This window comes from Hyla sarda, chromosome 1 (assembly GCF_029499605.1).
Source record: "Hyla sarda isolate aHylSar1 chromosome 1, aHylSar1.hap1, whole genome shotgun sequence".
Taxonomy (NCBI): domain Eukaryota; kingdom Metazoa; phylum Chordata; class Amphibia; order Anura; family Hylidae; genus Hyla; species Hyla sarda.
The window spans coordinates 259,927,813-259,954,905 of record NC_079189.1 but is presented as its reverse complement, the minus strand read 5'-3'; the positions used below and the strand labels follow the sequence as shown (position 1 = coordinate 259,954,905).

The 27,093-nt window shown below is 49.9% G+C and overlaps 10 pseudogenes; all 10 read right to left on the bottom strand.

Annotated features, from left to right (window-relative positions):
- Positions 1 to 1,068: 1,068 nt before the first annotated feature.
- On the bottom strand, positions 1,069 to 1,188 carry LOC130317644 (5S ribosomal RNA; annotated as a pseudogene).
- Positions 1,189 to 1,466: 278 nt separating this feature from the next.
- On the bottom strand, positions 1,467 to 1,586 carry LOC130352103 (5S ribosomal RNA; annotated as a pseudogene).
- Positions 1,587 to 1,858: 272 nt separating this feature from the next.
- On the bottom strand, positions 1,859 to 1,978 carry LOC130353119 (5S ribosomal RNA; annotated as a pseudogene).
- Positions 1,979 to 3,663: 1,685 nt separating this feature from the next.
- LOC130326207 (5S ribosomal RNA) lies at positions 3,664 to 3,783 on the bottom strand (annotated as a pseudogene).
- Positions 3,784 to 13,674: 9,891 nt separating this feature from the next.
- On the bottom strand, positions 13,675 to 13,794 carry LOC130335971 (5S ribosomal RNA; annotated as a pseudogene).
- Positions 13,795 to 14,078: 284 nt separating this feature from the next.
- Positions 14,079 to 14,198, bottom strand: LOC130333030 (5S ribosomal RNA; annotated as a pseudogene).
- Positions 14,199 to 22,092: 7,894 nt separating this feature from the next.
- On the bottom strand, positions 22,093 to 22,212 carry LOC130335960 (5S ribosomal RNA; annotated as a pseudogene).
- A 284-nt stretch (positions 22,213 to 22,496) lies between these two features.
- Positions 22,497 to 22,616, bottom strand: LOC130333019 (5S ribosomal RNA; annotated as a pseudogene).
- A 278-nt stretch (positions 22,617 to 22,894) lies between these two features.
- Positions 22,895 to 23,014, bottom strand: LOC130352102 (5S ribosomal RNA; annotated as a pseudogene).
- Positions 23,015 to 23,286: 272 nt separating this feature from the next.
- LOC130331481 (5S ribosomal RNA) lies at positions 23,287 to 23,406 on the bottom strand (annotated as a pseudogene).
- Positions 23,407 to 27,093: the final 3,687 nt, after the last annotated feature.

Genomic DNA, 27,093 nt, shown 5'->3' with positions numbered 1-27,093 from the left:
ACGCGTTGTATATTGTGGATTTAAGCATCAATAAATATTTTTATTAATCGGAGAGGAAGGCGGCAACAGAGCAAAATGTCAATGGCACCTTGGATTGCCAGCCACTCTCCCATGCCGGTATCTGCCGGGCAGCGGTCTGCGATCTGATGAGAGCAGGCACGTTCAGGCTTAGGATGGCCGTTGACAGCTTCACACCCTGTATATTGTGGATTAAAGCATCAATAAATCATTTTCCGAATCGGAGCGGAAGGCGGCAACAGATTAAAATGTCAATTTCACCCGGGATTCCCAGCCAGTCTCCCATGCTGGTACTTACCAGGCCCTAAGCTGGGTAGCAGTCTGCGATCTGATGAGAGCAGGCGCATTCAGCTTAGGATGGCGGTTGACAGCTTCACACTTTGTATACTGTGGATTTAAGAATCAATAAATAATTTTCGGAATCGGAACAGAGGCAGAGCAAATTGTCAACTGCACACGGGATTCCCAGCCAGTCTCCCATGCTGGTACTTACCAGGCCCGAAGCTGGGTAGCAGTCTGCGATCTGACGAGAACAGGCGCATTCAGCTTAGGATGGCCGTAGACATCTTCACACCCTGTATACTGTGGATTTAAGCATCAATAAATCCTTTTCGGAATCAGAGCGGAAGGCGGCAACAGAGCAAAATGTCAACGACACTTGGGATTCCCAGCCAGTCTCCCATGCTGGTACTTACCAGGCCCTAAGCTGGGTAGCAGTCTGCGATCTGACAAGAGCAGGCGCGTTCAGCTTAGGATGGCCGTTGACAGCTTCTCGCCCTTTATACTGTGCATTTAAGCATCAATAAATCCTTTTCGGAATCGGAACGGAAGGCGGCAACAGAGCAAAATGTCAACGGCAGCCGGGATTCCCAGCCAGTGTGCCATGCCGGTACTTACCGGGCCCTAAGATCTGTACCAGTCTGCGATCTGACGAGAGCAGGCGCGTTAAGCTTAGGATGGCCGTCGACAGCTTCACAACTTGTATACTGTGGATTTAAGCATCAATAAATTATTTTCGGAATCGGAGCGGAAGGCAGCAATAGAGCAAAATGTCAACAGCACCCGGGATTCCCAGCCAGTCTCCCATGCCAGTACTTACCGGGCCCTAAGCTGCGTAGAAGTCTGCGATCTGACGAGAGCAGGCGCGTTCAGCTTAGGATGGCCGTTGACATCTTCACGCCTTGTATACTGTGGATTTAAGCATCAATAAATATTTTTTTTAATCGGAGAGGAAGGCGGCAACAGAGCAAAATTTCAATAGCACCTTGGATTGCCAGCCAGTCTCCCATGCCCGTACTTGCCGGGCAGCAGTCTGCGATCTGACAAGAACAGGCGCATTCACCTTAGGATAGCCGTAGACGGCTTCACACCCTGTATACTGTGGATTTAAGCATCAATAAATCCTTTTAGGAATCGGAGCAAAATGTCTACAGAGCTACAGAGCAAAATGTCAACAACACCTGATATTCCCAGCCAGTCTCCCATGCTGGTACTTACCGGGCCCTAAGCTGGGTAGCAGTCTGCGCTCTGACGAGAGCAGGCGCGTTCAGCTTAGGATGGCCGTTGACAGCTTCACGCCCTTTATACTGTGCATTTAAGCATCAATAAATCCTTTTCGGAATCGGAGAGGAAGGCGGCAACAGAGCAAAATGTCAATAGCACCTTGGATTGCCAGCCAGTCTCCCATGCCCGTACTTGCAGGGCAGAAGTCTGCGATCTCACAAGAACAGGCACATTCAGCTTAGCATAGCCGTAGACGGCTTCACACCCTGTCTACTGTGGATTTAAGCATCAATAAATCCTTTTCGGAATCGGAGCGGAAGGCGGCTACAGAGCAAAATGTCAACAACACCTGGGATTCCCAGCCAGTCTCCCATGCTGGTACTTACCGGGCCCTAAGCTGGGTAGCAGTCTGCGTTCTGACGAGAGCAGGCGCGTTCAGCTTAGGATGGCTGTTGACGGCTTCACGACCTTTATACTGTGCATTTAAGCATCAATAAATCCTTTTCCGAATCAGAGCGGAAGGCGACAACAGATTAAAATGTCAACTGCACCCGGGATTCCCAACCAGTCTCCCATGCTGGTACTTACCAGGCCCTAAGCTGGGTATCAGTCTGCGATCTGACGACAGCAGGCGCGTTCAGCTTAGGATGGCCGTTGACAGCTTCACACTTTGTATACTGTGCATTTAAGCATCAATAAATCCTTTTCGGAATCGGAACGGAACAGAAGGCGGCAACAGAGCAAAATGTCAACGATAGCCGGGATTCCCAGCCAGTCTCCCATGCCGGTACTTACCGGTCCCTAAGATCTGTACCAGTCTGCGATCTGACGAGAGCAGGCGCGTTAAGCTTAGGATGGCCGTCGACAGCTTCACACCTTGTATACTGTGGATTTAAGCATCAATAAATTATTTTCGGAATCGGAGCGGAAGGCAGCAATAGAGCAAAATGTCAATGGCAACCGGGATTCCCAGCCAGTCTCCCATGCCAGTACTTACCGGGCCCTAAGCTGGGTAGCAGTCTGTGATCTGACGAGAGCAGGCGCGTTCAGCTTAGGATGGCCATTGACAGCTTCATGATTTTTATACTGTGCATTTAAGCATCAATAAATCCTTTTCGGAATCGGAACGGAAGGCGGCAACAGAGCAAAATGTCAACTGCACCCAGGATTCCCAGCCAGTCTCCCATGGCGGTACTTACTGGGCCCTAAGCTGGGTAGCAGTCTGCGATCTGACAAGAGCAGGCGCGTTCAGCTTAGGATGGCCGTTGACATCTTTACGCCTTGTATATTGTGGATTTAAGCATCAATAAATATTTTTATTAATCGGAGAGGAAGGCGGCAACAGAGCAAAATGTCAATGGCACCTTGGATTGCCAGCCAGTCTCCCATGCCGGTATCTGCCGGGCAGCAGTCTGCGATCTGAGGAGAGCAGGCATGTTCAGGCTTAGGATGGCCGTTGACCGCTTCACACCCTGTATATTGTGGATTTAAGCATCAATAAATCCTTTTCCGAATCGGAGCGGAAGGCGGCAACAGATTAAAATGTCAACTGCACCCGGGATTCCCAGCCAGTCTCCCATGCTGGTACTTACCAGGCCCTAAGCTGGGTAGCAGTCTGCAATCTGACGTGAGCAGGCGCGTTCAGCTTAGGATGGCCGTTGATAGCTTCACACTTTGTATACTGTGGATTTAAGCATCAATAAATAATTTTCGGAATCGGAACAGAAACAGAGCAAAATGTCAACTGCACCCGGGATTCCCAGCCAGTCTCGAATGCTGGTACTTACTGGGCCCGAAGCTGGGTAGCAGTCTGCGATCTGACGAGAACAGGCGCATTCAGCTTAGGATGGCCGTAGACATCTTCATACCCTGTATACTGTGGATTTAAGCATCAATAAATCCTTTTCGGAATCGGAATGGAAGGCGGCAACAGAGCAAAATGTCAACGGCATCCGGTATTCCCAGCCAGTGTCCCATGCCGGTACTTACCGGGCCCTAAGATCTGTACCAGTCTGCGATCTGACGAGAGCAGGCGCGTTAAGCTTAGGATGGCCGTCGACAGCTTCACACCTTGTATACTGTGGATTTAAGCATCAATAAATTATTTTCGGAATCGGAGCGGAAGGCAGCAATAGAGCAAAAAGTCAACGGCACCCGGGATTCCCAGCCAGTCTCCCATGCCAGTACTTACCGGGCCCTAAGCTGGGTAGCAGTCTGCGATCTGACGAGAGCAGGCGCGTTCAGCTTAGGATTGCCATTGACATCTTCACACCTTGTATACTATGGATTTAAGCATCAATAAATAATTTTTTTAATCGGAGAGGAAGGCGGCAACAGAGCATAATGTCAATAGCACCTTGGATTGCCAGCCAGTCTCCCATGCCCGTACTTGCCGGGCAGCAGTCTGCGATCTGACAAGAACAGGCGCATTCAGTTTAGGAGAGCCGTAGACGGCTTCACACCCTGTATACTGTGGATTTAAGCATCAATAAATCCTTTTCGGAATCGGAGCAAAATGTCTACAGAGCTACATGTCAACAACACCTGAGATTCCCAGCCAGTCTCCCATGCTTGTATTTACCGGGCCCTAAGCTGGGTAGCAGTCTGCGATCTGACGAGAGTAGGCGCGTTCAGCATAGGATGGCCGTTGACAGCTTCATGCCCTTTATACTGTGCATTTAAGCATCAATAAATCATTTTCGGAATCGGAGCAGAAGGCGGCTACAGAGCAAAATGTCAACAACACCTGGGATTCCCAGCCAGTCTCCCATGCTGGTACTTACCGGGCCCTAAACTGGGAAGCAGTCTGCGATCTGACTAGAGCAGGCGCGTTCAGCTTAGGATGGCCATTGACAGCTACACGCCCTTTATACTGTGCATTTAAGCATCAATAAATCCTTTTCCGAATCGGAGCGGAAGGCGGCAACAGATTAAAATGTCAACTGCACCCGGGATTCCCAGCCAGTTTCCCATGCTGATACTTACGAGGCCCTAAGCTGGGTATCAGTCTGCAATCTGAAGAGAGCAGGCGCGTTCAGCTTAGGATGGCCGTTGACAGTTTCTTGCACTTTATACTGTGCATTTAAGCATCAATAAATCCTTTTCGGAATCGGAACGGAAGGCGGCAAAAGAGCAAAATGTCAACGGCAGCCGGGATTCCCAGCCAGTGTCCCATGCCGGTACTTACCAGGCCCTAAGATCTGTACCAGTCTGCGATCTGACGAGAGCAGGCGCGTTAAGCTTAGGATGGCCGTCGACAGCTTCACACCTTGTATACTGAGGATTTAAGCATCAATAAATTATTTTCGGAATCGGAGCGGAAGGCAGCAATAGAGCAAAACGTCAACGGCAACCAGGATTCCCAGCCAGTGTCCCATGCCAATACTTACCGGGCCCTAAGCTGGGTAGCAGTCTGCGATCTGACGAGAGCAGGCACGTTCAGCTTAGGATGACCATTGACAGCTTCATGATTTTTATACTGTGGATTTAAGCATCAATAAATCCTTTTCGGAATCGGAACGGAAGGCGGCAACAGAGCAAAATGTCAACTGCACCCGGGATTCCCAGCCAGTCTCCCATGCCGGTTCTTACTGGGCCCTAGGCTGGGTGGCGGTCTGCGAGCTGACGAGAGCAGGCGCGTTCAGCTTAGGATGGCCGTTCACATGTTCACGCCTTGTATATTGTGGATTTAAGCATCAATAAATATTTTTATTAATCGGAGAGGAAGGCGGCAACATAGCAAAATGTCAATGGCACCTTGGATTGCCAGCCAGTCTCCCATGCCAGTATCTGGCGGGCAGCAGTCTGCGATCTGAGGAAAGCAGACACGTTCAGCTTAGGATGGCCGTTGACAGCTTCACACCCTGTATGTTGTGGATTTAAGCATCAATAAATCCTTTTCCGAATCGGAGCGGAAGGCGGCAACAGATTAAAATGTCAACTGCACCCGGGATTCCAGCCAGTCTCCCATGCTGGTACTTACCAGGCCCTAAGCTGGGTAGCAGTCTGCGATCTGACGAGAGCAGGCGCGTTCAGCTTAGGATGGCCGTTGACAGCTTCACACTTTGTATACTGTGCATTTAAGCATCAATAAATAATTTTCGGAATCGGAGCAGAAACAGAGCAAAATGTCAACTGCACCCGGTATTCCCAGCCAGTCTCCCATGCTGGTACTTACCAGGCCCGAAGCTGGGTAGCAGTCTGCGATCTTACAAAAGCAGGCGCGTTCAGCTTAGGATGGCCGTTGACAGCTTCTCGCCCTTTATACTGTGCATTTAAGCATCAATAAATCCTTTTCGGAATCGGAACGGAAGGCGGCAACAGAGCAAAATGTCAACGGCAGCCAGGATTCCCAGCCAGTGTCCCATGCCGGTACTTACCGGGCCCTAAGATCTGTACCAGTCTGCGATCTGACGAGAGCAGGCGCGTTCAGCTTAGGATGGCCATTGACAGCTTCATGCTTTTTATACTGTGCATTTAAGCATCAATAAATCCTTTTCGGAATCGGAACGGAAGGCGGCAACAGAGCAAAATGTCAACTGCACCCGGGATTCCCAGCCAGTCTCCCATGCCGGTACTTACTGGGCCCTAAGCTGCGATCTGACGAGAGCAGGCGCGTTCAGCTTAGGATGGCCATTGACATCTTCACACCTTGTATACTGTGGATTTAAGCATCAATAAATATTTTTTTTAATCGGAGAGGAAGGCGGCAACAGAGCAAAATGTCAATAGCACCTTGGATTGCCAGCCAGTCTCCCATGCCCGCACTTGCCGGGCATCAGTCTGCGATCTGACAAGAACAGGCACATTCAGCTTAGGATAGCCGTAGACGGCTTCACACCCTGTATACTGTGGATACTGTGGATTTAAGCATCAATAAATCCTTTTCGGAATCGGAGCAAAGTGTCTACAGAGCTACAGAGCAAAATGTCAACAACACCTGATATTCCCAGCCAGTCTCCCATGCTGGTACTTACCGGGCCCTAAGCTGGGTAGCAGTCTGCGATCTGACCAGAGCAGGCGCGTTCAGCTTAGGATGGCCGTTGACAGCGTCTTGTCCTTTATACTGTGCATTTAAGCATCAATAAATCCTTTTCGGAATCAGAGAGGAAGGCGGCAACATAGCAAAATGTCAATAGCACCTTGGATTGCCAGCCAGTCTCCCATGCCCGTACTTGCCGGGCAGCAGTCTGCGATCTGACAAGAACATGCGCATTCAGTTTAGGAGAGCCGTAGACGGCTTCACACCCTGTATACTGTGGATTTAAGCATCAATAAATCCTTTTCGGAATCGGAGCAAAATGTCTACAGAACTACAGAGCAAAATGTCAACAACACCTGAGATTCCCAGCCAGTCTCCCATGCTTGTATTTACCAGGCCCTAAGCTGGGTAGCAGTCTGCGATCTGACGAGAGCAGGCGCGTTCAGCATAGGATGGCCGTTGACAGCTTCACGCCCTTTATACTGTGCATTTAAGCATCAATAAATCCTTTTCGGAATCGGAGAGGAAGGCGGCAACAGAGCAAAATGTCAATAGCACCTTGGATTGCCAGCCAGTCTCCCATGTCTGTACTTGCCGGGCAGCAGTCTGCGATCTGACAAGAACAGGCACATTCAGCTTAGGATAGCCATAGACGACTTCACACCCTGTACACTGTGGATTTAAGCATCAATAAATCCTTTTCGGAATCGGAGCAGAAGGCGGCTACAGAGCAAAATGTCAACAACACCTGGGATTCCCAGCCAGTCTCCCATGCTGGTACTTACCGGGCCCCAAACTGGGAAGCAGTCTGCGATCTGACTAGAGCAGGCGCGTTCAGCTTAGGATGGCCATTGACAGCTACACGCCCTTTATACTGTGCATTTAAGCATCAATAAATCCTTTTCCGAATCGGAGCGGAAGGCGGCAACAGATTAAAATGTCAACTGCACCCGGGATTCCCAGCCAGTCTCCCATGCTGATACTTACGAGGCCCTAAGCTGGGTATCAGTCTGCAATCTGACGAGAACAGGCGCGTTCAGCTTAGGATGGCCGTTGACAGTTTCTTGCACTTTATACTGTGCATTTAAGCATCAATAAATCCTTTTCGGAATCGGAACGGAAGGCGGCAAAAGAGCAAAATGTCAACGGCAGCCGGGATTCCCAGCCAGTGTCCCATGCCGGTACTTACCAGGCCCTAAGATCTGTACCAGTCTGCGATCTGACGAGAGCAGGCGCGTTAAGCTTAGGATGGCCGTCGACAGCTTCACACCTTGTATACTGAGGATTTAAGCATCAATAAATTATTTTCGGAATCGGAGCGGAAGGCAGCAATAGAGCAAAATGTCAACGGCAACCAGGATTCCCAGCCAGTGTCCCATGCCAATACTTACCGGGCCCTAAGCTGGGTAGCAGTCTGCGATCTGACGAGAGCAGGCACGTTCAGCTTAGGATGGCCATTGACAGCTTCATGATTTTTATACTGTGGATTTAAGCATCAATAAATCCTTTTCGGAATCGGAACGGAAGGCGGCAACAGAGCAAAATGTCAACTGCACCCGGGATTCCCAGCCAGTCTCCCATGCCGGTTCTTACTGGTCCCTGGTCTGGGTGGCGGTCTGCGAGCTGACGAGAGCAGGCGCGTTCAGCTTAGGATGGCCGTTCACATGTTCACGCCTTGTATATTGTGGATTTAAGCATCAATAAATATTTTTATTAATCGGAGAGGAAGGCGGCAACATAGCAAAATGTCAATGGCACCTTGGATTGCCAGCCAGTCTCCCATGCCGGTATCTGCCGGGCAGCAGTCTGCGATCTGAGGAAAGCAGACACGTTCAGCTTAGGATGGCCGTTGACAGCTTCACACCCTGTATATTGTGGATTTAAGCATTAATAAATCCTTTTCCGAATCGGAGCGGAAGGCGGCAACAGATTAAAATGTCAACTGCACCCGGGATTCCAGCCAGTCTCCCATGCTGGTATTTACCAGGCCCTAAGCTGGGTAGCAGTCTGCGATCTGACGAGAGCAGGGGCGTTCAGCTTAGGATGGCCGTTGACAGCTTCACACTTTGTATACTGTGCATTTAAGCATCAATAAATAATTTTCGGAATCGGAGCAGAAACAGAGCAAAATGTCAACTGCACCCGGTATTCCCAGCCAGTCTCCCATGCTGGTACTTACCAGGCCCGAAGCTGGGTAGCAGTCTGCGATCTTACAAGAGCAGGCGCGTTCAGCTTAGGATGGCCGTTGACAGCTTCATGCTTTTTATACTGTGCATTTAAGCATCAATAAATCCTTTTCGGAATCGGAACCGGAACGGAAGGCGGCAACAGAGCAAAATGTCAACTGCACCCGGGATTCCCAGCCAGTCTCCCATGCTGGTACTTACCAGGCCCGAAGCTGGGTAGCAGTCTGCGATCTTACAAGAGCAGGCGCGTTCAGCTTAGGATGGCCGTTGACAGCTTCACACCCTGTATATTGTGGATTAAAGCATCAATAAATCATTTTCCGAATCGGAGCGGAAGGCGGCAACAGATTAAAATGTCAATTGCACCCGGGATTCCCAGCCAGTCTCCCATGCTGGTACTTACCAGGCCCTAAGCTGGGTAGCAGTCTGCGATCTGATGAGAGCAGGCGCATTCAGCTTATGATGGCGGTTGACAGCTTCACACTTTGTATACTGTGGATTTAAGAATCAATAAATAATTTTCGGAATCGGAACAGAGACAAAGTAAATTGTCAACTGCACACGGGATTCCCAGCCAGTGTCCCATGCCAATACTTACCGGGCCCTAAGCTGGGTAGCAGTCTGCGATCTGACAAGAGCAGGCACGTTCAGCTTAGGATGGCCATTGACAGCTTCATGATTTTTATACTGTGGATTTAAGCATCAATAAATCCTTTTCGGAATCGGAACGGAAGGCGGCAACAGAGCAAAATGTCAACTGCACCCGGGATTCCCAGCCAGTCTCCCATGCCGGTTCTTACTGGGCCCTAGGCTGGGTGGCGGTCTGCGAGCTGACGAGAGCAGGCGCGTTCAGCTTAGGATGGCCGTTCACATGTTCACGCCTTGTATATTGTGGATTTAAGCATCAATAAATATTTTTATTAATCGGAGAGGAAGGCGGCAACATAGCAAAATGTCAATGGCACCTTGGATTGCCAGCCAGTCTCCCATGCCGGGCAGCAGTCTGCGATCTGAGGAAAGCAGACACGTTCAGCTTAGGATGGCCGTTGACAGCTTCACACCCTGTATATTGTGGATTTAAGCATCAATAAATCCTTTTCCGAATCGGAGCGGAAGGCGGCAACAGATTAAAATGTCAACTGCACCCGGGATTCCAGCCAGTCTCCCATGCTGGTACTTACCAGGCCCTAAGCTGGGTAGCAGTCTGCGATCTGACGAGAGCAGGCGCGTTCAGCTTAGGATGGCCGTTGACAGCTTCACACTTTGTATACTGTGCATTTAAGCATCAATAAATAATTTTCGGAATCGGAGCAGAAACAGAGCAAAATGTCAACTGCACCCGGTATTCCCAGCCAGTCTCCCATGCTGGTACTTACCAGGCCCGAAGCTGGGTAGCAGTCTGCGATCTTACAAGAGCAGGCGCGTTCAGCTTAGGATGGCCGTTGACAGCTTCTCGCCCTTTATACTGTGCATTTAAGCATCAATAAATCCTTTTCGGAATCGGAACGGAAGGCGGCAACAGAGCAAAATGTCAACGGCAGCCAGGATTCCCAGCCAGTGTCCCATGCCGGTACTTACCGGGCCCTAAGATCTGTACCAGTCTGCGATCTGACGAGAGCAGGCGCGTTCAGCTTAGGATGGCCATTGACAGCTTCATGCTTTTTATACTGTGCATTTAAGCATCAATAAATCCTTTTCGGAATCGGAACGGAAGGCGGCAACAGAGCAAAATGTCAACTGCACCCGGGATTCCCAGCCAGTCTCCCATGCCGGTACTTACTGGGCCCTAAGCTGCGTAGCAGTCAGCGATCTGACGAGAGCAGGCGCGTTCAGCTTAGGATGGCCATTGACATCTTCACACCTTGTATACTGTGGATTTAAGCATCAATAAATATTTTTTTTAATCGGAGAGGAAGGCGGCAACAGAGCAAAATGTCAATAGCACCTTGGATTGCCAGCCAGTCTCCCATGCCTGTACTTGCCGGGCAGCAGTCTGCGATCTGACAAGAACAGGCACATTCAGCTTAGGATAGCCGTAGACGGCTTCACACCCTGTATACTGTGGATACTGTGGATTTAAGCATCAATAAATCCTTTTCGGAATCGGAGCAAAGTGTCTACAGAGCTACAGAGCAAAATGTCAACAACACCTGATATTCCCAGCCAGTCTCCCATGCTGGTACTTACCGGGCCCTAAGCTGGGTAGCAGTCTGCGATCTGACCAGAGCAGGCGCGTTCAGCTTAGGATGGCCGTTGACAGCTTCTTGCCCTTTATACTGTGCATTTAAGCATCAATAAATCCTTTTCGGAATCAGAGAGGAAGGCGGCAACATAGCAAAATGTCAATAGCACCTTGGATTGCCAGCCAGTCTCCCATGCCCGTACTTGAAGGGCAGCAGTCTGTGATCTGACAAGAACAGGCACATTCAGCTTAGAATAGCCGTAGACGGCTTCACACCCTGTATACTAAGGATTTAAGCATCAATAAATCCTTTTCGGAATCGGAGCGGAAGGCGGCTACAGAGCAAAATGTCAACAACACCTGGGATTCCCAGCCAATCTCCCATGCTGGTACTTACCGGGCCCTAAGCTGGGTAGCAGTCTGCGATCTGACGAGAGCAGGCGCGTTCAGTTTAGGATGGCCGTTGACTGCTTCATGCCCTTTATACTGTGCATTTAAGCATCAATAAATCCTTTTCCGAATCGGAGCGGAAGGCGGCAACAGATTAAAAAGTCAACTGCAACCGGGATTCCCAGCCAGTCTCCCATGCTGGTACTTACCAGGCCCTAAGCTAGGTATCAGTCTGCGATCTGACGACAGCAGGCGCGTTCAGCTTAGGATGGCCGTTGACAGCTTCACACTTTGTATACTGTGCATTTAAGCATCAATAAATCCTTTTCGGAATCGGAACGGAACAGAAGGCGACAACAGAGCAAAATGTCAACTGCACCCGGGATTCCCAGCCAGTCTCCCATGCCGGTACTTACTGGGCCCTAAGCTGCGTAGCAGTCTGCGATCTGACGAGAGCAGGCGCGTTCAGCTTAGGATGGCCATTGACATCTTCACACCTTGTATACTGTGGATTTAAGCATCAATAAATATTTTTTTTAATCGGAGAGGAAGGCGGCAACAGAGCAAAATGTCAATAGCACCTTGGATTGCCAGCCAGTCTCCCATGCCTGTACTTGCCGGGCAGCAGTCTGCGATCTGACAAGAACAGGCACATTCAGCTTAGGATAGCCGTAGACGGCTTCACACCCTGGATACTGTGGATACTGTGGATACTGTGGATACTGTGGATACTGTGGATACTGTGGATACTGTGGATACTGTGGATACTGTGGATACTGTGGATTTAAGCATCAATAAATCCTTTTCGGAATCGGAGCAAAGTGTCTACAGAGCAACAGAGCAAAATGTCAACAACACCTGATATTCCCAGCCAGTCTCCCATGCTGGTACTTACCGGGCCCTAAGCTGGGTAGCAGTCTGCGATCTGACCAGAGCAGGCGCGTTCAGCTTAGGATGGCCGTTGACAGCGTCTTGCCCTTTATACTGTGCATTTAAGCATCAATAAATCCTTTTCGGAATCAGAGAGGAAGGCGGCAACATAGCAAAATGTCAATAGCACCTTGGATTGCCAGCCAGTCTCCCATGCCCGTACTTGCCGGGCAGCAGTCTGTGATCTGACAAGAACAGGCACATTCAGCTTAGAATAGCCGTAGACGGCTTCACACCCTGTATACTAAGGATTTAAGCATCAATAAATCCTTTTCGGAATCGGAGCGGAAGGCGGCTACAGAGCAAAATGTCAACAACACCTGGGATTCCCAGCCAATCTCCCATGCTGGTACTTACCGGGCCCTAAGCTGGGTAGCAGTCTGCGATCTGACGAGAGCAGGCGCGTTCAGTTTAGGATGGCCGCTGACTGCTTCATGCCCTTTATACTGTGCATTTAAGCATCAATAAATCCTTTTCCGAATCTGAGCGGAAGGCGGCAACAGATTAAAAAGTCAACTGCAACCGGGATTCCCAGCCAGTCTCCCATGCTGGTACTTACCAGGCCCTAAGCTGGGTATCAGTCTGCGCTCTGACAATAGCAGGTGCGTTCAGCTTAGGATGGCCGTTGACAGCTTCACACTTTGTATACTGTGCATTTAAGCATCAATAAATCCTTTTCGGAATCGGAACGGAACAGAAGGCGGCACCAGAGCAAAATGTCAACTGCACCCGGGATTCCCAGCCAGTCTCCCATGCCGGTACTTACTGGGCCCTAAGCTGGATAGCAGTCTGCGATCTGACGAGAGCAGGCGCGTTCAGCTTAGGATGGCCGTTGACATCTTTACGCGTTGTATATTGTGGATTTAAGCATCAATAAATATTTTTATTAATCGGAGAGGAAGGCGGCAACAGAGCAAAATGTCAATGGCACCTTGGATTGCCAGCCACTCTCCCATGCCGGTATCTGCCGGGCAGCGGTCTGCGATCTGATGAGAGCAGGCACGTTCAGGCTTAGGATGGCCGTTGACAGCTTCACACCCTGTATATTGTGGATTAAAGCATCAATAAATCATTTTCCGAATCGGAGCGGAAGGCGGCAACAGATTAAAATGTCAATTGCACCCGGGATTCCCAGCCAGTTCCTAAGCTGGGTAGCAGTCTGCGATCTGATGAGAGCAGGCGCATTCAGCTTAGGATGGCGGTTGACAGCTTCGCACTTTGTATACTGTGGATTTAAGAATCAATAAATAATTTTCGGAATCGGAACAGAGACAGAGCAAATTGTCAACTGCACACGGGATTCCCAGCCAGTCTCCCATGCTGGTACTTACCAGGCCCGAAGCTGGGTAGCAGTCTGCGATCTGACGAGAACAGGCGCATTCAGCTTAGGATGGCCGTAGACATCTTCACACCCTGTATACTGTGGATTTAAGCATCAATAAATCCTTTTCGGAATCGGAGCGGAAGGCGGCAACAGAGCAAAATGTCAACGACACTTGGGATTCCCAGCCAGTCTCCCATGCTGGTACTTACCAGGCCCTAAGCTGGGTAGCAGTCTGCGATCTGACGAGAGCAGGCGCTTTCAGCTTAGGATGGCCGTTGACAGCTTCTTGCCCTTTATACTGTGCATTTAAGCATCAATAAATCCTTTTCGGAATCGGAACGGAAGGCGGCAACAGAGCAAAATGTCAACGGCAGCCGGGATTCCCAGCCAGTGTCCCATGCCGGTACTTACCGGGCCCTAAGATCTGTACCAGTCTGCGATCTGACGAGAGCAGGCGCGTTAAGCTTAGGATGGCCGTCGACAGCTTCACACCTTGTATACTGTGGATTTAAGCATCAATAAATTATTTTCGGAATCGGAGCGGAAGGCAGCAATAGAGCAAAATGTCAACAGCACCCGGGATTCCCAGCCAGTCTCCCATGCCAGTACTTACCGGGCCCTAAGCTGCGTAGAAGTCTGCGATCTGACGAGAGCAGGCGCGTTCAGCTTAGGATGGCCGCTGACATCTTCACGCCTTGTATACTGTGGATTTAAGCATCAATAAATATTTTTTTTAATCGGAGAGGAAGGCGGCAACAGAGCAAAATTTCAATAGCACCTTGGATTGCCAGCCAGTCTCCCATGCCCGTACTTGCCGGGCAGCAGTCTGCGATCTGACAAGAACAGGCGCATTCAGCTTAGGATAGCCGTAGACGGCTTCACACCCTGTATACTGTGGATTTAAGCATCAATAAATCGTTTTCGGAATCGGAGCAAAATGTCTACAGAGCTACAGAGCAAAATGTCAACAACACCTGATATTCCCAGCCAGTCTCCCATGCTTGTACTTACCGGGCCCTAAGCTGGGTAGCAGTCTGCGCTCTGACGAGAGCAGGCGCGTTCAGCTTAGGATGGCCGTTGACAGCTTCACGCCCTTTATACTGTGCATTTAAGCATCAATAAATCCTTTTCGGAATCGGAGAGGAAGGCGGCAACAGAGCAAAATGTCAATAACACCTTGGATTGCCAGCCAGTCTCCCATGCCCGTACTTGCAGGGCAGAAGTCTGCGATCTCACAAGAACAGGCACATTCAGCTTAGCATTGCCGTAGACGGCTTCACACTCTGTCTACTGTGGATTTAAGCATCACTAAATCCTTTTCGGAATCGGAGCGGAAGGCGGCTACAGAGCAAAATGTCAACAACACCTGGGATTCCCAGCCAGTCTCCCATGCTGGTACTTACCGGGCCCTAAGCTGGGTAGCAGTCTGCGATCTGACGACAGCAGGCGCGTTCAGCTTAGGATGGCCGTTGACGGCTTCACGACCTTTATACTGTGCATTTAAGCATCAATAAATCCTTTTCCGAATCTGAGCGGAAGGCGACAACAGATTAAAATGTCAACTGCACCCGGGATTCCCAGCCAGTCTCCCATGCTGGTACTTACCAGGCCCTAAGCTGGGTATCAGTCTGCGATCTGACGACAGCAGGCGCGTTCAGCTTAGGATGGCCGTTGACAGCTTCACACTTTGTATACTGTGCATTTAAGCATCAATAAATCCTTTTCGGAATCGGAACGGAACAGAAGGCGGCAACAGAGCAAAATGTCAACGATAGCCGGGATTCCCAGCCAGTCTCCCATGCCGGTACTTACCGGTCCCTAAGATCTGTACCAGTCTGCGATCTGACGAGAGCAGGCGCGTTAAGCTTAGGATGGCCATTGACAGCTTCATGATTTTTATACTGTGCATTTAAGCATCAATAAATCCTTTTCGGAATCGGAACGGAAGGCGGCAACAGAGCAAAATGTCAACTGCACCCGGGATTCCCAGCCAGTCTCCCATGCCGGTACTTACTGGGCCCTAAGCTGGGTAGCAGTCTGTGATCTGACAAGAGCAGGCGCGTTAAGCTTAGGATGGCCATTGACAGCTTCATGATTTTTATACTGTGCATTTAAGCATCAATAAATCCTTTTCGGAATCGGAACGGAAGGCGGCAACAGAGCAAAATGTCAACTGCACCTGGGATTCCCAGCCAGTCTCCCATGCCGGTTCTTACTGGGCCCTAGGCTGGGTGGCGGTCTGCGAGCTGACGAGAGCAGGCGCGTTCAGCTTAGGATGGCCGTTCACATGTTCACGCCTTGTATATTGTGGATTTAAGCATCAATAAATATTTTTATTAATCGGAGAGGAAGGCGGCAACATAGCAAAATGTCAATGGCAACTTGGATTGCCAGCCAGTCTCCCATGCCGGTATCTGCCGGGCAGCAGTCTGCGATCTGAGGAAAGCAGACACGTTCAGCTTAGGATGGTTGTTGACAGCTTCACACCCTGTATATTGTGGATTTAAGCATCAATAAATCAATTTTCCGAATCGGAGCGGAAGGCGGCAACAGATTAAAATGTCAACTGCACCCGGGATTCCAGCCAGTCTCCCATGCTGGTACTTACCAGGCCCTAAGCTGGGTAGCAGTCTGCGATCTGACGAGAGCAGGCGCGTTCAGCTTAGGATGGCCGTTGACAGCTTCACACTTTGTATACTGTGCATTTAAGCATCAATAAATAATTTTCGGAATCGGAGCAGAAACAGAGCAAAATGTCAACTGCACCCGGTATTCCCAGCCAGTCTCCCATGCTGGTACTTACCAGGCCCGAAGCTGGGTAGCAGTCTGCGATCTTACAAGAGCAGGCGCGTTCAGCTTAGGATGGCCGTTGACAGCTTCTCGCCCTTTATACTGTGCATTTAAGCATCAATAAATCCTTTTCGGAATCGGAACGGAAGGCGGCAACAGAGCAAAATGTCAACGGCAGCCAGGATTCCCAGCCAGTGTCCCATGCCGGTACTTACCGGGCCCTAAGATCTGTACCAGTCTGCGATCTGACGAGAGCAGGCGCGTTCAGCTTAGGATGGCCATTGACAGCTTCATGCTTTTTATACTGTGCATTTAAGCATCAATAAATCCTTTTCGGAATCGGAACGGAAGGCGGCAACAGAGCAAAATGTCAACTGCACCCGGGATTCCCAGCCAGTCTCCCATGCCGGTACTTACTGGGCCCTAAGCTGCGTAGCAGTCAGCGATCTGACAAGAGCAGGCGCGTTCAGCTTAGGATGGCCATTGACATCTTCACACCTTGTATACTGTGGATTTAAGCATCAATAAATATTTTTTTTAATCGGAGAGAAAGGCGGCAACAGAGCAAAATGTCAATAGCACCTTGGATTGCCAGCCAGTCTCCCATGCCCGTACTTGCCGGGCAGCAGTCTGCGATCTGACAAGAACAGGCACATTCAGCTTAGGATAGCCGTAGACGGCTTCACACCCTGTATACTGTGGATACTGTGGATTTAAGCATCAATAAATCCTTTTCGGAATCGGAGCAAAGTGTCTACAGAGCTACAGAGCAAAATGTCAACAACACCTGATATTCCCAGCCAGTCTCCCATGCTGGTACTTACCGGGCCCTAAGCTGGGTAGCAGTCTGCGATCTGACCAGAGCAGGCGCGTTCAGCTTAGGATGGCCGTTGACAGCGTCTTGCCCTTTATACTGTGCATTTAAGCATCAATAAATCCTTTTCGGAATCAGAGAGGAAGGCGGCAACATAGCAAAATGTCAATAGCACCTTGGATTGCCAGCCAGTCTCCCATGCCCGTACTTGCCGGGCAGCAGTCTGCGATCTGACAAGAACATGCGCATTCAGTTTAGGAGAGCCGTAGACGGCTTCACACCCTGTATACTGTGGATTTAAGCATCAATAAATCCTTTTCGGAATCGGAGCAAAATGTCTACAGAGCTACAGAGCAAAATGTCAACAACACCTGAGATTCCCAGCCAGTCTCCCATGCTTGTATTTACCAGGCCCTAAGCTGGGTAGCAGTCTGCGATCTGACGAGAGCAGGCGCGTTCAGCATAGGATGGCCGTTGACAGCTTCACGCCCTTTATACTGTGCATTTAAGCATCAATAAATCCTTTTCGGAATCGGAGAGGAAGGCGGCAACAGAGCAAAATGTCAATAGCACCTTGGATTGCCAGCCAGTCTCCCATGTCTGTACTTGCCGGGCAGCAGTCTGCGATCTGACAAGAACAGGCACATTCAGCTTAGGATAGCCATAGACGACTTCACACCCTGTACACTGTGGATTTAAGCATCAATAAATCCTTTTCGGAATCGGAGCAGAAGGCGGCTACAGAGCAAAATGTCAACAACACCTGGGATTCCCAGCCAGTCTCCCATGCTGGTACTTACCGGGCCCCAAACTGGGAAGCAGTCTGCGATCTGACTAGAGCAGGCGCGTTCAGCTTAGGATGGCCATTGACAGCTACACGCCCTTTATACTGTGCATTTAAGCATCAATAAATCCTTTTCCGAATCGGAGCGGAAGGCGGCAACAGATTAAAATGTCAACTGCACCCGGGATTCCCAGCCAGTCTCCCATGCTGATACTTACGAGGCCCTAAGCTGGGTATCAGTCTGCAATCTGACGAGAGCAGGCGCGTTCAGCTTAGGATGGCCGTTGACAGTTTCTTGCACTTTATACTGTGCATTTAAGCATCAATAAATCCTTTTCGGAATCGGAACGGAAGGCGGCAAAAGAGCAAAATGTCAACGGCAGCCGGGATTCCCAGCCAGTGTCCCATGCCGGTACTTACCAGGCCCTAAGATCTGTACCAGTCTGCGATCTGACGAGAGCAGGCGCGTTAAGCTTAGGATGGCCGTCGACAGCTTCACACCTTGTATACTGAGGATTTAAGCATCAATAAATTATTTTCGGAATCGGAGCGGAAGGCAGCAATAGAGCAAAATGTCAACGGCAACCAGGATTCCCAGCCAGTGTCCCATGCCAATACTTACCGGGCCCTAAGCTGGGTAGCAGTCTGCGATCTGACGAGAGCAGGCACGTTCAGCTTAGGATGGCCATTGACAGCTTCATGATTTTTATACTGTGGATTTAAGCATCAATAAATCCTTTTCGGAATCGGAACGGAAGGCGGCAACAGAGCAAAATGTCAACTGCACCCGGGATTCCCAGCCAGTCTCCCATGCCGGTTCTTACTGGGCCCTGGGCTGGGTGGCGGTCTGCGAGCTGACGAGAGCAGGCGCGTTCAGCTTAGGATGGCCGTTCACATGTTCACGCCTTGTATATTGTGGATTTAAGCATCAATAAATATTTTTATTAATCGGAGAGGAAGGCGGCAACATAGCAAAATGTCAATGACACCTTGGATTGCCAGCCAGTCTCCCATGCCGGTATCTGCGATCTGAGGAAAGCAGACACGTTCAGCTTAGGATGGCCGTTGACAGCTTCACACCCTGTATATTGTGGATTTAAGCATTAATAAATCCTTTTCCGAATCGGAGCGGAAGGCGGCAACAGATTAAAATGTCAACTGCACCCGGGATTCCAGCCAGTCTCCCATGCTGGTATTTACCAGGCCCTAAGCTGGGTAGCAGTCTGCGATCTGACGAGAGCAGGCGCGTTCAGCTTAGGATGGCCGTTGATAGCTTCACACTTTGTATACTGTGCATTTAAGCATCAATAAATAATTTTCGGAATCGGAGCAGAAACAGAGCAAAATGTCAACTGCACCCGGTATTCCCAGCCAGTTTCCCATGCTGGTACTTACCAGGCCCGAAGCTGGGTAGCAGTCTGCGATCTTACAAGAGCAGGCGCGTTCAGCTTAGGATGGCCGTTGACAGCTTCATGCTTTTTATACTGTGCATTTAAGCATCAATAAATCCTTTTCGGAATCGGAACCGGAACGGAAGGCGGCAACAGAGCAAAATGTCAACTGCACCCGGGATTCCCAGCCAGTCTCCCATGCCGGTACTTACTGGGCCCTAAGCTGCGTAGCAGTCTGACGAGAGCAGGCGCGTTCAGCTTAGGATGGCCATTGACATCTTCACACCTTGTATACTGTGGATTTAAGCATCAATAAATATTTTTTTTAATCGGAGAGGAAGGCGGCAACAGAGCAAAATGTCAATAGCACCTTGGATTGCCAGCCAGTCTCCCATGCCTGTACTTGCCGGGCAGCAGTCTGCGATCTGACAAGAACAGGCACATTCAGCTTAGGATAGCCGTAGACGGCTTCACACCCTGTATACTGTGGATACTGTGGATACTGTGGATACTGTGGATACTGTGGATACTGTGGATTTAAGCATCAATAAATCCTTTTCGGAATCGGAGCAAAGTGTCTACAGAGCAACAGAGCAAAATGTCAACAACACCTGATATTCCCAGCCAGTCTCCCATGCTGGTACTTACCGGGCCCTAAGCTGGGTAGCAGTCTGCGATCTGACCAGAGCAGGCGCGTTCAGCTTAGGATGGCCGTTGACAGCGTCTTGCCCTTTATACTGTGCATTTAAGCATCAATAAATCCTTTTCGGAATCGGAACGGAAGGCGGCAACAGAGCAAAATGTCAACTGCACCCGGGATTCCCAGCCAGTCTCCCATGCCGGTACTTACTGGGCCCTAAGCTGCGTAGCAGTCAGCGATCTGACAAGAGCAGGCGCGTTCAGCTTAGGATGGCCATTGACATCTTCACACCTTGTATACTGTGGATTTAAGCATCAATAAATATTTTTTTTAATCGGAGAGAAAGGCGGCAACAGAGCAAAATGTCAATAGCACCTTGGATTGCCAGCCAGTCTCCCATGCCCGTACTTGCCGGGCAGCAGTCTGCGATCTGACAAGAACAGGCACATTCAGCTTAGGATAGCCGTAGACGGCTTCACACCCTGTATACTGTGGATACTGTGGATTTAAGCATCAATAAATCCTTTTCGGAATCGGAGCAAAGTGTCTACAGAGCTACAGAGCAAAATGTCAACAACGCCTGATATTCCCAGCCAGTCTCCCATGCTGGTACTTACCGGGCCCTAAGCTGGGTAGCAGTCTGCGATCTGACCAGAGCAGGCGCGTTCAGCTTAGGATGGCCGTTGACAGCTTCTTGCCCTTTATACTGTGCATTTAAGCATCAATAAATCCTTTTCGGAATCAGAGAGGAAGGCGGCAACATAGCAAAATGTCAATAGCACCTTGGATTGCCAGCCAGTCTCCCATGCCCGTACTTGCCGGGCAGCAGTCTGTGATCTGACAAGAACAGGCACATTCAGCTTAGAATAGCCGTAGACGGCTTCACACCCTGTATACTAAGGATTTAAGCATCAATAAATCCTTTTCGGAATCGGAGCGGAAGGCGGCTACAGAGCAAAATGTCAACAACACCTGGGATTCCCAGCCAATCTCCTATGCTGGTACTTACCGGGCCCTAAGCTGGGTAGCAGTCTGCGATCTGACGAGAGCAGGCGCGTTCAGTTTAGGATGGCCGTTGACTGCTTCATGCCCTTTATACTGTGCATTTAAGCATCAATAAATCCTTTTCCGAATCGGAGCGGAAGGCGGCAACAGATTAAAAAGTCAACTGCAACCGAGATTCCCAGCCAGTCTCCCATGCTGGTACTTACCAGGCCCTAAGCTAGGTATCAGTCTGCGATCTGACGACAGCAGGCGCGTTCAGCTTAGGATGGCCGTTGACAGCTTCACACTTTGTATACTGTGCATTTAAGCATCAATAAATCCTTTTCGGAATCGGAACGGAACAGAAGGCGGCAACAGAGCAAAATGTCAACTGCACCCGGGATTCCCAGCCAGTCTCCCATGCCGGTACTTACTGGGCCCTAAGCTGGATAGCAGTCTGCGATCTGACGAGAGCAGGCGCGTTCAGCTTAGGATGGCCGTTGACATCTTTACGCGTTGTATATTGTGGATTTAAGCATCAATAAATATTTTTATTAATCGGAGAGGAAGGCGGCAACAGAGCAAAATGTCAATGGCACCTTGGATTGCCAGCCACTCTCCCATGCCGGTATCTGCCGGGCAGCGGTCTGCGATCTGATGAGAGCAGGCACGTTCAGGCTTAGGATGGCCGTTGACAGCTTCACACCCTGTATATTGTGGATTAAAGCATCAATAAATCATTTTCCGAATCGGAGCGGAAGGCGGCAACAGATTAAAATGTCAATTGCACCCGGGATTCCCAGCCAGTCTCCCATGCTGGTACTTACCAGTTCCTAAGCTGGGTAGCAGTCTGCGATCTGATGAGAGCAGGCGCATTCAGCTTATGATGGCGGTTGACAGCTTCACACTTTGTATACTGTGGATTTAAGAATCAATAAATAATTTTCGGAATCGGAACAGAGACAGAGCAAATTGTCAACTGCACACGGGATTCCCAGCCAGTCTCCCATGCTGGTACTTACCAGGCCCGAAGCTGGGTAGCAGTCTGCGATCTGACGAGAACAGGCGCATTCAGCTTAGGATGGCCGTAGACATCTTCACACCCTGTATACTGTGGATTTAAGCATCAATAAATCCTTTTCGGAATCGGAGCGGAAGGCGGCAACAGAGCAAAATGTCAACGACACTTGGGATTCCCAGCCAGTCTCCCATGCTGGTACTTACCAGGCCCTAAGCTGGGTAGCAGTCTGCGATCTGACGAGAGCAGGCGCTTTCAGCTTAGGATGGCCGTTGACAGCTTCTTGCCCTTTATACTGTGCATTTAAGCATCAATAAATCCTTTTCGGAATCGGAACGGAAGGCGGCAACAGAGCAAAATGTCAACGGCAGCCGGGATTCCCAGCCAGTGTCCCATGCCGGTACTTACCGGGCCCTAAGATCTGTACCAGTCTGCGATCTGACGAGAGCAGGCGCGTTAAGCTTAGGATGGCCGTCGACAGCTTCACACCTTGTATACTGTGGATTTAAGCATCAATAAATTATTTTCGGAATCGGAGCGGAAGGCAGCAATAGAGCAAAATGTCAACAGCACCCGGGATTCCCAGCCAGTCTCCCATGCCAGTACTTACCGGGCCCTAAGCTGCGTAGAAGTCTGCGATCTGACGAGAGCAGGCGCGTTCAGCTTAGGATGGCCGCTGACATCTTCACGCCTTGTATACTGTGGATTTAAGCATCAATAAATATTTTTTTTAATCGGAGAGGAAGGCGGCAACAGAGCAAAATTTCAATAGCACCTTGGATTGCCAGCCAGTCTCCCATGCCCGTACTTGCCGGGCAGCAGTCTGCGATCTGACAAGAACAGGCGCATTCAGCTTAGGATAGCCGTAGACGGCTTCACACCCTGTATACTGTGGATTTAAGCATCAATAAATCGTTTTCGGAATCGGAGCAAAATGTCTACAGAGCTACAGAGCAAAATGTCAACAACACCTGATATTCCCAGCCAGTCTCCCATGCTGGTACTTACCGGGCCCTAAGCTGGGTAGCAGTCTGCGCTCTGACGAGAGCAGGCGCGTTCAGCTTAGGATGGCCGTTGACAGCTTCACGCCCTTTATACTGTGCATTTAAGCATCAATAAATCCTTTTCGGAATCGGAGAGGAAGGCGGCAACAGAGCAAAATGTCAATAACACCTTGGATTGCCAGCCAGTCTCCCATGCCCGTACTTGCAGGGCAGAAGTCTGCGATCTCACAAGAACAGGCACATTCAGCTTAGCATAGCCGTAGACGGCTTCACACCCTGTCTACTGTGGATTTAAGCATCACTAAATCCTTTTCGGAATCGGAGCGGAAGGCGGCTACAGAGCAAAATGTCAACAACACCTGGGACTCCCAGCCAGTCTCCCATGCTGGTACTTACCGGGCCCTAAGCTGGGTAGCAGTCTGCGATCTGACGAGAGCAGGCGCGTTCAGCTTAGGATGGCCGTTGACGGCTTCACGACCTTTATACTGTGCATTTAAGCATCAATAAATCCTTTTCCGAATCTGAGCGGAAGGCGACAACAGATTAAAATGTCAACTGCACCCGGGATTCCCAGCCAGTCTCCCATGCTGGTACTTACCAGGCCCTAAGCTGGGTATCAGTCTGCGATCTGACGACAGCAGGCGCGTTCAGCTTAGGATGGCCGTTGACAGCTTCACACTTTGTATACTGTGCATTTAAGCATCAATAAATCCTTTTCGGAATCGGAACGGAACAGAAGGCGGCAACAGAGCAAAATGTCAACGATAGCCGGGATTCCCAGCCAGTCTCCCATGCCGGTACTTACCGGTCCCTAAGATCTGTACCAGTCTGCGATCTGACGAGAGCAGGCGCGTTAAGCTTAGGATGGCCATTGACAGCTTCATGATTTTTATACTGTGCATTTAAGCATCAATAAATCCTTTTCGGAATCGGAACGGAAGGCGGCAACAGAGCAAAATGTCAACTGCACCCGGGATTCCCAGCCAGTCTCCCATGCCGGTACTTACTGGGCCCTAAGCTGGGTAGCAGTTTGTGATCTGACAAGAGCAGGCGCGTTAAGCTTAGGATGGCCATTGACAGCTTCATGATTTTTATACTGTGCATTTAAGCATCAATAAATCCTTTTCGGAATCGGAACGGAAGGCGGCAACAGAGCAAAATGTCAACTGCACCTGGGATTCCCAGCCAGTCTCCCATGCCGGTTCTTACTGGGCCCTAGGCTGGGTGGCGGTCTGCGAGCTGACGAGAGCAGGCGCGTTCAGCTTAGGATGGCCGTTCACATGTTCACGCCTTGTATATTGTGGATTTAAGCATCAATAAATATTTTTATTAATCGGAGAGGAAGGCGGCAACATAGCAAAATGTCAATGGCACCTTGGATTGCCAGCCAGTCTCCCATGCCGGTATCTGCCGGGCAGCAGTCTGCGATCTGAGGAAAGCAGACACGTTCAGCTTAGGATGGTTGTTGACAGCTTCACACCCTGTATATTGTGGATTTAAGCATCAATAAATCAATTTTCCGAATCGGAGCGGAAGGCGGCAACAGATTAAAATGTCAACTGCACCCGGGATTCCAGCCAGTCTCCCATGCTGGTACTTACCAGGCCCTAAGCTGGGTAGCAGTCTGCGATCTGACGAGAGCAGGCGCGTTCAGCTTAGGATGGCCGTTGACAGCTTCACACTTTGTATACTGTGCATTTAAGCATCAATAAATAATTTTCGGAATCGGAGCAGAAACAGAGCAAAATGTCAACTGCACCCGGTATTCCCAGCCAGTCTCCCATGCTGGTACTTACCAGGCCCGAAGCTGGGTAGCAGTCTGCGATCTTACAAGAGCAGGCGCGTTCAGCTTAGGATGGCCGTTGACAGCTTCTCGCCCTTTATACTGTGCATTTAAGCATCAATAAATCCTTTTCGGAATCGGAACGGAAGGCGGCAACAGAGCAAAATGTCAACGGCAGCCAGGATTCCCAGCCAGTGTCCCATGCCGGTACTTACCGGGCCCTAAGATCTGTACCAGTCTGCGATCTGACGAGAGCAGGCGCGTTCAGCTTAGGATGGCCATTGACAGCTTCATGCTTTTTATACTGTGCATTTAAGCATCAATAAATCCTTTTCGGAATCGGAACGGAAGGCGGCAACAGAGCAAAATGTCAACTGCACCCGGGATTCCCAGCCAGTCTCCCATGCCGGTACTTACTGGGCCCTAAGCTGCGTAGCAGTCAGCGATCTGACAAGAGCAGGCGCGTTCAGCTTAGGATGGCCATTGACATCTTCACACCTTGTATACTGTGGATTTAAGCATCAATAAATATTTTTTTTAATCGGAGAGAAAGGCGGCAACAGAGCAAAATGTCAATAGCACCTTGGATTGCCAGCCAGTCTCCCATGCCCGTACTTGCCGGGCAGCAGTCTGCGATCTGACAAGAACAGGCACATTCAGCTTAGGATAGCCGTAGACGGCTTCACACCCTGTATACTGTGGATACTGTGGATTTAAGCATCAATAAATCCTTTTCGGAATCGGAGCAAAGTGTCTACAGAGCTACAGAGCAAAATGTCAACAACGCCTGATATTCCCAGCCAGTCTCCCATGCTGGTACTTACCGGGCCCTAAGCTGGGTAGCAGTCTGCGATCTGACCAGAGCAGGCGCGTTCAGCTTAGGATGGCCGTTGACAGCTTCTTGCCCTTTATACTGTGCATTTAAGCATCAATAAATCCTTTTCGGAATCAGAGAGGAAGGCGGCAACATAGCAAAATGTCAATAGCACCTTGGATTGCCAGCCAGTCTCCCATGCCCGTACTTGCCGGGCAGCAGTCTGTGATCTGACAAGAACAGGCACATTCAGCTTAGAATAGCTGTAGACGGCTTCACACCCTGTATACTAAGGATTTAAGCATCAATAAATCCTTTTCGGAATCGGAGCGGAAGGCGGCTACAGAGCAAAATGTCAACAACACCTGGGATTCCCAGCCAATCTCCCATGCTGGTACTTACCGGGCCCTAAGCTGGGTAGCAGTCTGCGATCTGACGAGAGCAGGCGCGTTCAGTTTAGGATGGCCGTTGACTGCTTCATGCCCTTTATACTGTGCATTTAAGCATCAATAAATCCTTTTCCGAATCGGAGCGGAAGGCGGCAACAGATTAAAAAGTCAACTGCAACCGGGATTCCCAGCCAGTCTCCCATGCTGGTACTTACCAGGCCCTAAGCTAGGTATCAGTCTGCGATCTGACGACTGCAGGCGCGTTCAGCTTAGGATGGCTGTTGACAGCTTCACACTTTGTATACTGTGCATTTAAGCATCAATAAATCCTTTTCGGAATCGGAACGGAACAGAAGGCGGCAACAGAGCAAAATGTCAACTGCACCCGGGATTCCCAGCCAGTCTCCCATCCCGGTACTTACTGGGCCCTAAGCTGGATAGCAGTCTGCGATCTGACGAGAGCAGGCGCGTTCAGCTTAGGATGGCCGTTGACATCTTTACGCGTTGTATATTGTGGATTTAAGCATCAATAAATATTTTTATTAATCGGAGAGGAAGGCGGCAACAGAGCAAAATGTCAATGGCACCTTGGATTGCCAGCCACTCTCCCATGCCGGTATCTGCCGGGCAGCGGTCTGCGATCTGATGAGAGCAGGCACGTTCAGGCTTAGGATGGCCGTTGACAGCTTCACACCCTGTATATTGTGGATTAAAGCATCAATAAATCATTTTCCGAATCGGAGCGGAAGGCGGCAACAGATTAAAATGTCAATTGCACCCGGGATTCCCAGCCAGTCTCCCATGCTGGTACTTACCAGGCCCTAAGCTGGGTAGCAGTCTGCGATCTGATGAGAGCAGGCGCATTCAGCTTATGATGGCGGTTGACAGCTTCACACTTTGTATACTGTGGATTTAAGAATCAATAAATAATTTTCGGAATCGGAACAGAGACAGAGTAAATTGTCAACTGCACACGGGATTCCCAGCCAGTGTCCCATGCCAATACTTACCGGGCCCTAAGCTGGGTAGCAGTCTGCGATCTGACAAGAGCAGGCACGTTCAGCTTAGGATGGCCATTGACAGCTTCATGATTTTTATACTGTGGATTTAAGCATCAATAAATCCTTTTCGGAATCGGAACGGAACGCGGCAACAGAGCAAAATGTCA